Consider the following 11,670-nt stretch of genomic DNA (forward strand, 5'->3'; position numbering starts at 1 on the left):
GTATTATTAGTTATTAAGATTTGTAGAGCTATTTTAAAATCCATGATAATTATTTTGATATAATGTCATATTTTGATTTGCATAAAAGTATATCATGTGAATATTAAAGTGAAATTAAATTTCAATTGAACCAGTTATGCTTTGAATTATTTACACCGTATAAATTATTTAAAATTTATAGTTTTTACTATACGAATAATATTAAGGTATGCAACTAAAATTCCCATAGCCTAAATTAGAGAGCCTATTTAATATATATATATTTATATCTAGGCTCTCTAGCCTAAATGGTTGTACTTATATTATATTAATAATTATCTAAGCCGGTTATCACTAATACTCGCGAGTTTTTATCTGATTGCATTTTTACATATATTTTACTTATTAGTTATTATTATAATCTATATAAATTATTATGGTAATTTATATAGATTATGTACCTATTTTAACACAATTTACAGATTCTTGAATAACATATTATGCTGCATTATTGTTATAAACTATAAATATATTATCACGTTCCTATAGTAAGTAGTACACACACCATCACATTGAAATTGGTGAAAATTTTAAGTTTCTATGATGGTTTTATTTTGAATGGTTAGAAAATAAAAAAAAAATGAGTAGAACTAGAAAGTATTTTTTTCAAATATTATAATGCATAATAATCAAACATGTCAGTATCAGATATCAACCATATCAGTAGGTAAGTACTAAGTGGATACCATAAATGTCACTATATTTTCAGTAGTTATTACATTATTTTTTCAAAAAATTTAAAAACTGTCAATTCCAGAATATTACTATCCTTAACCGTACCATCCGGCTAGTGTCTGACATTTTTACAATATATGGCTTCTATTTCATGTTGTCGCTTACATTTTGCCTGTTCTGTATCCGATTCCGTTAATTTTTTTTTTGTTTAAAAATATGTTTTGAGTGTTTTGACTAATGCCACTGATACAGAGACGTTTTGTCTTGTACAAACACATAAATACTCGTTCGATTTAATGCATCAAAATCTTATTAACTTAAGAACTCTAAGTTCAAAACTTGTTTTTTAAAATAATTAGATAGAAAAAGAGTTTTTATTAAATGCAATTAATTTAGTAACTAAATTTAGTTGTACTTGGTTTTGAAAAACCGAAAATGAACAAGGAAAAGTTAATCGAAGCTGTAAGAGGGTACATAGAGCTCTACGATTTATCTCGTCCTAAATATATTGACATCATGTATAGAGATGCTAATTGGAAAGGAATTGGCCAAGATCTCCAACAACAAGGTAAAAACGACATATATTATAAAAAAAGTTAATGATATAGAGTACTAGTACAACTAATATTAGTACTATCTTACGGTTTTTATAATATTATACCAACGTACAACCATAAGCATTTTTAAAACAAAGAATAACTATTTATATTTCGAGTAAAATTTATAAAATATTATACTTTTAATGTAAAATATTAATTATACTTTGTAATTTGTCAAGATTTTTAAATTTATTAAAATGTATTCATGACCATTGACGAATGTATGAAATATATATGTTATTATATGAATAAAAACAATTTCCGTCTTTTTTATGTATAACCTAAACATATTATGATTAATAATAAAAATTAACTGCATTTATTTTTCTTAACATGTCAATATTCTTATGCATTTTTTTTTAATTAGTTATAATTATACTTGATTTAAATAATCTAAAACCTAAAATTTATAAAATGTTTTATTTTTTACTAAAACAATTTCATTTTGACACCTTGTTATTTTGCCAAGCTACAGAACCAGCTGCTGAATTAAAAAAAAAGTTTAAATATAATTCCCTAATTTCAAAAGTTACTTGACGAGCACTGCCACCTCGTATAGGTATATTTTGTAGTTCACTGCTTATAGTAGAGGGATCATTGTATAATAAGAAACTTTTAGCTCGAAAATCACTTCTAATAAAATTACGAAGAACATATGTAGTTAAAATAATAAAATCTGCATTTTCTGGTTTAAATTTGATTTTTTTGGTTGTAAAGACGAAATTTTTACGAACAAGTTTTCCACGATTTTTTGAGGTCTATATAGACGATAATTTTAATTTTGTTTTATCACTCATCTAATTGTTTTATAGAATACACCAATACAATCTTAATAAATACTTTTTAAGAAGGAACATTTCATTTCCAAATATAAAAATGGCGCTTTTGATGTTAGTTCCCGGAAGTATTTTTAGTTTTGGAATTTTTAGTGAATTGTTTTCTAAGGTGTTTCTTAAATTTGAATTAGCTAATATGCTTTCATCACTATTTTTGCCATATCTCTACATCAACCGCTATGAAATTATTATTTGCGTCAAATAAAACAAGTAAAATAATTGAAAATGTTAATTATAATTAAAATAATTGGAAACACTGTTTGGAGGGGCTTGAATAGTGACATGTTTCCCATCAATCACATCTAAGCAATTTAGGAAATTTCATAACAACCAAAAATATTGAGCTATTTGTTACCAGCGATATTTATTTGGGTCTGACATGAATTCAAGAATTAATCTATGTACTATAAGCTATAACTCTACTACACGTGTCAATAACTATCTGAGATAAACAGTAAAATGGCCAAATTGATAAAATATAAAAATAAATAGTTTTGAACGAATCTCTAATTGATAAAAATCTGAAATAAAATATTAATTAATTTAATGGATAGGTACACAGGTACACTATACTAACTAACACTAACTATAACACTGGGAGATAAATATATTAATTTTTGGATTTTATTTAGGCTTGAAAACATTATCCCACACTTGATGTCCTTATTTCCAAGTTGATTCTAGTTGAGTCTAAAGTCTTGTACATAAAAGTTTAATATTAATGGATGTGTGAGTATTAATTAATATTATACAACTATACAAGTACAAAGTAGAGTTTTTAGTATAAGTAGACGATTATTTAGAGTTAAGACTTTAAGTTCTAATATAATTTAATGTTTGATCCAGTATTAGACTAATATACCTAATTACGAGGAAAAAATAAATCAAAATATTACATTATAGAGAAATATTAGTCGGAGGAGTCTCATTGTATGAATTGGTTTTTTTTTATTTACTATAAGACTTAATTTTGTTGATTAATTAAAAAAACGAGTAGATTTTATTTAACTTGAATGTATACGAAATAAATGATCAGATTTTAAGATGTTAGTATAAATCTGTTAAATACACGTAAAATCGACAAAAATACTATATAATAGATTTCTAATTCAGTTTAATTTTAATAATTTTCAAAATTATAATTAGGAACAAATATTGACAGGAAAAATTTGAAGTGATACACTGTAAATATATATATTTATATAATATTATCAATATTCACAATATGTAATACATATTATGTATAAAAAGTAGCATAAATAGTATAGAATGTTATTATATACATATTTATGTACAATTTATAATAATGCGATATTTTCTGAGATTAGTCATATTTATTTATTATTTTTACTATTCTTACTATTCTTACCATAACTAATTAATAATAGTAAACTCTATAAAGTTTTATCTGATGGATTAATGTGTTTAAAAATTAATAACTAAATCGGAATAAAAACCCACTCCAAAAGTCAATGCCGAGATCGCATTTTATCGTAAGTCGACGTTATGAAAATTATAGCTCTACTTCAGCAATTGCTCTTATTTTCTAGTGCAGCATTGTTAAATAAATTAAATATTGATATACATATATATTGTATTACATACTAAGCAAACAGAATTTTAAATAATTTTGTAAATATTGGGATTTTTTCCCTTACGTGTTGCAAGTATTGAATTAATTTGGCCAAATGTAGTTGTGTTGTTTTAGATTTTTTTATAAATCACTTAGGTGAGTACTTAGAATACACACACACACACATAACATACATAATATATATATATATTATATTTGATTTATTGTCAAATTAATTTTATTTTAAAACAATTGTAATTTAAAATAACTAATTAATAACTAGTAATATTAATTATAATAGATACATTAAAATAAAGATGATTTAGATTTTCCAGTGATACAGCAGCAGCTATATTAATAACAAAAACTAAATTATACTTAATAAATATGGTTAGCTGATTCGTATAAATTAAATAATATAAAATATGGACATTTTAATTATAAGTTATAATGATAATGACGATAGATGAAAACTGTAGGTTATGGACAGTAATACTTTAACCAGTCTTTTTTAAATTTCTAAAAAAAAATATTATTCCAAGACCATGGCATCTCCTTGCCTTCCCTAAATATGTCTATGTTATTGATTTTTTTATCATATAATACCTTTATTTATAGTTATTTTTATGCATAGTATTATATTATATGTGTAGTTCACCTATAGTATGTGTGCCTGAAAAAACAGACTTAATACTTAAAATATATTAATATAATTTACTTTTATAAAAAATAATAATTAATGCATATATTTTAGGAAATAACAAAAATATTATACTGGATTCCTAGGTCAAAATATGCATTATTATATTTTAAGCACTCCTAAGTTTAAACAATAGAAAAACATTCTTTGCAAAAACAAAAAGTACCTATGAAATATGATATAACTGTTATGATTATGATGTACATGTATGTCTCACTTTTTCCGATAATATAATATTATGTTTCAGAATGTTTGTTGAGGATCGCTAATACTATGAGTTTTGCAAGTAGAAAATAAATTGAGTTATTTTTTTTTTTCAATGACTGCGAGTGTATTGCAATTTGAACTCGGGCTGTTATATTCTTTGTCACGCCTTGACGCCGTTCTGAAATGAGTAAAGTGGGTACAGTCGTTTTAAGCAAATAGCTTTTCACGCCCACAAGTCGAAATTGTATGGTTTATATAGGTATATAAATACATAATGCATATATACATTGCTAGAACAGTTACGTTTTTCCTGTTCTATAAATCGTTAGTGACGGTGGCGACTGCCGAATTATCTCCGAGCCAAAGGTCCTTCCGGACGTTTTCCGGTACGTTAGTAATTCTACACGTCATAGTTGGCAGTATTTACTATATACATATATACATTATATGCATTCTTAGCTGTAACGACTAAAAAACAACAACAAAAAAATCAAATGGTATTTGAGATTCGTGGAAAACAACTATATATAGTAGTTATACCGTCGTGGTGTTGTATATTATGGTACCAAAAACTTTAAAATAGACGTTTACAAAAAATAAAATAAATATTAAAAAATGTATTCAAAATTAAAACCCAGGAAGTAAGGGAATACGCGTAAAATCAGCGTACAAATAGACTTTTAAATTCAAATATTATACAACATTTTTTTTTTTAAAGGGTTTATATTAACCGGAAAACGTTTTGCTGGCTAGGGTTATATATGGTCTATCCATAAAAATTGTTATTGCTAAATCGAGCAGAAAAGGCATTGAAATTACTCAAGTTTTTTTTAGTATATATACAACATACGTATATCTAATATAATATACGCTATAAATATGTAACATTTTACTTTAATAACTAATTTATTAAAATTCTGAATTTTGGAACTTTTGAACATACTTAAAAGCTATATTTTAAAATTCTTGAGACTTAATGTACTACTGTGGCAAAAAATTTTGTTTTGTTAATAAGGACCCCCTTTTGTATTTTAAATTATTTAGTAAATATATAAAAAATAAAAAAAAAATATTATTATACATTTTTAAAAATTCAAACAAGTCCTTTTTTATTTTTTTAAATGTTTATATTTACACTAAGAATAGTTTTCCTTAAAAATAATTTTATAAAAATAAAAGATAGATATAATATTAAATTTAGTATTTATTTTACTTGAACCATTTTCACAAATTATAAACGTTGATAAATTTATATTAATTATTTAAATTTTCAAATCATCGTAGCTCTTATACCTTTCAAACCTTTTATTATTGACCTACTATATTTAGTATACAAAGTTAAATAAATTAAAAATATTCGATTGGATTTTAATTTTGGTACATCGCAATTTAAATTTTCAGAAAAATTATCCACTTAATAATCTATAATATAAGGTGATAGGAGTTTATTTGAGAATATAAGTTTAGTTTGTATCTCTATAGGACAATTTTTATAATAAAAATTGTATCGTTTCAATGAAGTTTTAGGGCAATTATTTGAGGTTTTGGGAATGCAATTTTTAACCAATGTGGTGATCACGGATATTGCAGCTGCGTTTGAAATATCTTTTACTATATTTTTACATTGGGTATACAATGCTGTAAAACTGAAATGATATAAATTACGTGATAATAAACCACCATATCTCAACCACTGCGAAGTATAATAATGGTATCTAACACAAATTGTATTATCTCAATATGAGGAAACGATCTGCCGACTGCCACGCATTTAACTTTAATATATATTGTATACAATATATAGTGCATGTTGTCCAATGCGTCTTAAAATGTTTGGGATCTAGAATAATGTCAAAGAAAATAAATTGTTTTTTTTCTTGTTGTTTATAGATTGATTGTTCTAATAACGCGTTTACATTGTTAAAAGTTTAAACGGGTTTTTGGACGTTGGAAGCAACAATTATTGTTATTTATGAATACACATTTAAAAACTTTAAGACGCTTTTGTCTGCATAACATACGATCAGCACAACTTAAGTTGTGAGTATATGTGCGTAGTATGTAAGAAACGGAAAAATAAAATAAAAAAACATGCTAAAAGCTTTTATTTCAAATATCCAAAGACGCCGGAGAACAAATTAGCAAGATTACTTTTACGACTTATTATAGTGTTTATGTTAATCAATTTATGAAACAATTAGGAATGTATTTTCAAAATTCGAAAAAAGAGTCCACAAATAAAAGTCATAAATACAAATTAAATGTATTTCTCACGTTATCGATAAGATTTACGCATTAGCCACTTAAAGTTTATCGCTGAATTTTATCTTTAAACAATTTCGTAATACATAGCTTAATGTACAGATGTACATTAAGCTATGTATTATAGCTTTTCGAATCAAGTAGATACTTGATTCGACAGGCTTAGTTACCGAAGCTAGCTTAATAGTGTGTGTAATGTACTTAGTGTTATAAACTATTTAGATTTTAAATTCGAACCAAATAAGAATATTCGGGTAAATAATTGCTTTTACGTAATCCCTTGTGCCAGTTGACCCGACTTCTAATGGATATTAAGGATGATATTTCGTCTGTAAAGAGTGTGTTTAATTCAAGCGATTCTTTAAGTTTATTTTAATTTTTTTTCCAAGAATTTGTTTATATTATTGAATAATGTATAGGGTTTCCCCACAAACGTTGAACTTATATCAGACACATCGCGTTGGTAGAATGTTAGACAGTGTGTTACATACAAGTATGACCTATTAATAAGGTATAAATTATTTCATTTTTTTCATTGTATAACTTGTTACTTGTAGAAGTCATACATTCGTTTTGAAACTGTTTCTCCAAAAATAATTTATGGTACTTATTTGATTTTTTTTGTTTTTGATTTACAAACATTACATAAATCTAAAAAGTTATAGATTAGGTGTTGACATTATAACTAAAAACCACTGATATTTTTTACTTCCAAAATAATAATGAGAAAAACTTTATTACTTTTTATCTTTCAAATTAATGACATTGATAATATAGTTTTGGCTTAGATCCTATAACTTAAAAAGTAAAAAAAAAAATATATACTTTTTATTTTAGCAAAACTCATAAATTTGTTACTTCTATATTGATTTTGTTGAAAGATAATAGTGTACACGTAGTTAATAATATTAATTTTATCAATTAATTATTTTCACAAGTTTTGATTAGCTGTAACGATCGTACACTACTTAGTAGGTATATGACTAATGATTAGTGTTATCTGAAATAAAAATAAAATAACAAGGTAACATTAAATTTTTAAGTATACTCGTCGTTTTAGTTAAACTATGAAGTATATTTAGAGCTTAAAAATATGTTAAAAATCATCTAATATTTATATTTTATTTATTTTTATAATTAAAAAATATATTAAATGTATGAGGATTTCAAGTGTTGAATGAACATACAAGATATGTAGAGAAAAATGTAGAAATGTATTAAGGTAATAACATTTAATAAAATTACGAAACTAATACGTATTTGTGAAAGCATTCCTGTAATCGATGATATAATTTAAGGGGAGGATTTTTTTTTGTAAAGTTAGTTGTATTATAATAACAATTGTGTTGGACAGAAGAAAGTGTTTTACTATTGCTGGCTACCGAATAATACTTTTGTTGTACCTAATGTACTTGTTGTATTGTGTTGAGCGTTTTATAGTGTAACATTGTAGGTTTTATTTTTATTTATAATCAGAAAATTCAGAACTGTGAGTTCAAACATTTTATACACAAGATGGTGTATCTTATGTCGTTATACCCAGTATTTTATTGCTGGGAAATGAATAATGTACATTTTGATAGTATTAAAACACGAGTGCTTCTTTATTTTGTATGGCTTATTTTTTTTTTGAATATTTCAAATTGTTAAAATAGTAAATACTTCAATTTATGCATGCGTATCAATTGTTCGTTTTCAAATATTTACCATTATTATTATTATTAAACATTTCACTGTGAATTGATCGGTTTTATTTTAATCATTAAATTATATAATCATAGTATAGGTACCTCTTTTCAGTTTTAAATTTATAAAGTTAAGTTAAGTTAATTAATAAATTATTTTCATTAAAACGTAATCAACTAATTTTCAGTGTCCATACCAGACTATTTTTTTTTGTTACTCAAAGAAATTCCCAGCGCCACTCTCAATAACAGGCCATATAATATATTTGTTTCAAGGTTTCAAACTATTGTTAACATTAACAATCATATGCTAGTAGGATATGAAGAGAATATAATTAGTTTTTCCAACAAGCCGGGTACTCTAATATATTTTACAATATTTCTATTACACAGACAACTGATAATGGATAAAATGATATTTCCCTACATTTTTGAGGAAATGGAATGGTAGCACGGACTTATAAAATTACTTTCCACACGCGACATCATTTAAATCATTTAGAAACCAAAAACTAAAAAGTTTTAATTGTAAATAAAGAAATGTTTAAAAAAACAACAAAAAAATGTAATACTAATACAAATAAGAACAGTGAAGCTTTTTTTTTTTACATAAAAATGAATTTTTATAGCAATAATAATAATGATAATATAGAAAGAACATTATAATTTATTATTTTTATCTGTGGTCCTGCAACATATATATGGACCTAAATTGCCTATACATTGCGCCGTACGGTTAATGACGTTTACATAGATTAGTTTACCGGGTGTTGGGAAATTTCTCTTGTTTCGTTCAATTCAAAACGAACCACTCAAAGAAGATTCTGAGTGGAATTTTTAAAACTAAATTGTTTATAGCTCTTAATAGTAGATTTTAAATTAAAATAATAATAATAATAATAATAATAATAATAATAATAATAATAATAATAAAAATTGTCTTTTCGGTTTACAAATTAATTATTCCACGTTAATATAATATTTTGTAGGTATTTTTTTTTACATTCCGATGTGCTATTGAGAAGTAATTACTTCTTTCCAATTTTATTTTGCAAAACTCTCAATCTCCTTACAACTGGTTATTGCTTTTTGTGAGTCAGCCGACACTGATGTCATGCAAATTGAAAATTAGTGCCAATTCATACTAATTGTGTCATTATTATTGAAAAAAGAAAATCAATATTTTCTAATGGGTGGTGCTGGATGTAACGTACACATTTAAGTCCCTTTGTTAAATAGCAAGGTGGCTATTTATTTTATTCTGTTTCCTGAACATAATTTACCATAATAATATATCACAAAATATGTAGGTACTAGGTAGGTTAGCGTACACTCGCCGGCGTTCCAAATCCATTCAACAATGCAAACGTCATAACAACTTCTGTGATTAATGTATTCGTATGATAATGTTTTAGGAGTGAGTGCAGCCGACCCAAAAGACTGTTATTTTCTAGATTGACAAACATACAGACTCTGTACCTAATACCATTGTATCTCGTCTCGGTGTTTCATTTCTGTGGAGAAAAAGAAATTTATACTCAGGCGTGCATATGGAATTGCAATTGTTTTTCATCTCACCTAAGTTATTATTACTATTACCGACCGCCGTCTATGAATATGGTTACTGACAAATTTTATACATTATGTTTAAATGTGTATCGTTTGATTCGTTTTGGCATTTTATGGAATAATTGTGAATAATAATATTGCAAATGTTCAGGCGCGTTTCGGCGAATCAAATTATAGCTTTTTTTTTGAGTATTATTAGAACGATAATAATATTAATATACACATTTTATCGGGGTGTGTAGTGATATTAATATACACGCGTTTGTTGCGGAATTTGATATAAATTCCCAATGCAATAGGAATTGTAATATATTGTTTTAACAGTCGCCCTCCTGAATTTATTGTTACCTGACACATTCTTGAATTTCAAAAATATTGTACATATTACTAAAAATTAACGCTATTTGCTCGTATTCTCGCCTGTGGCATAATACTTCACTTTTAGCATTGATGAAACCACAATATTTAGTAGCACAAGTTTATTTTTTGGTCTTTCCAGTTGACGATATAGAATATCCTTAAAATTAATGTGGAACTGTACGAGAAATAGGTCAAGTTTGTTAAGTATATTTTAACTAAAATTATTAATAATGCGAATGAGCGCTACTGGACTATTAAAAGAGGTATATCAACGAGGCTGATCTGTGAAACATTTCGAGTGTACTTGGTGGGTTAAATGTATTAATTATTGGTACAAAAATAAATAAATTAAAAAAAGGTCAACTTTAAGTCAACTAGAAACCATTCCTGAAAGTATATAATATCGATTTCGCCGAAATGAAAAAAGTCATATTATTTTGTATCAGACCTAATAATGTCGATTAGATGAACATTTTTAACAAATTTAAATAAAATTCTTTTTATTATAATATAATTTAATTTAAATTTTACAAACAACAAAAAAGTTGAAAAATTTACCTAATTTATTTTGTAGTCAGGTAGTATATATTTTTATGGGTTACTGTTTTATGATTATAAAATAAATATTTATTTACATTAACAGGGTATAAGATTGATTAATATTATGGATATTAATGATATTATTACAATTTATTTATTACTCATAACAGAATAAATAAATAAAATACAAATAAACATTGACTTCAATATGAGTTGAAAAATATATATTTTTTTAAATTTATTATTCTAATACATGATTATTTACGAGTATATTACGTTTAAAGTAACTATGAGCGTAGGGCAATATATAATATTATGATGTATTTTTAAGTTATTTTTTCATATAAATGTCTAAATTAAAATGTTTCCATTAAACCAAATAAATAACTTAATATTTTTTTGTTTATCAACTAAAAAATTATTGTTGTCTATAAATAATATATTATGTTAAGAAACATTTTCAAATATTTTGAATTAAAGCTGACTTGAATTAATATTAATTCAAACTTTTATTACACAAATATAAATTGTAAAAAATATAGACTATTTTTGTAAGTACGCTTTTATTATAGTTCGTAGTTTAGTACCTACCTTTTCATATAGACGCATGCGATTGCTTGTAATA

Source organism: Rhopalosiphum padi, chromosome 1, assembly GCF_020882245.1.
Source record: "Rhopalosiphum padi isolate XX-2018 chromosome 1, ASM2088224v1, whole genome shotgun sequence".
NCBI classification, from domain to species: domain Eukaryota; kingdom Metazoa; phylum Arthropoda; class Insecta; order Hemiptera; family Aphididae; genus Rhopalosiphum; species Rhopalosiphum padi.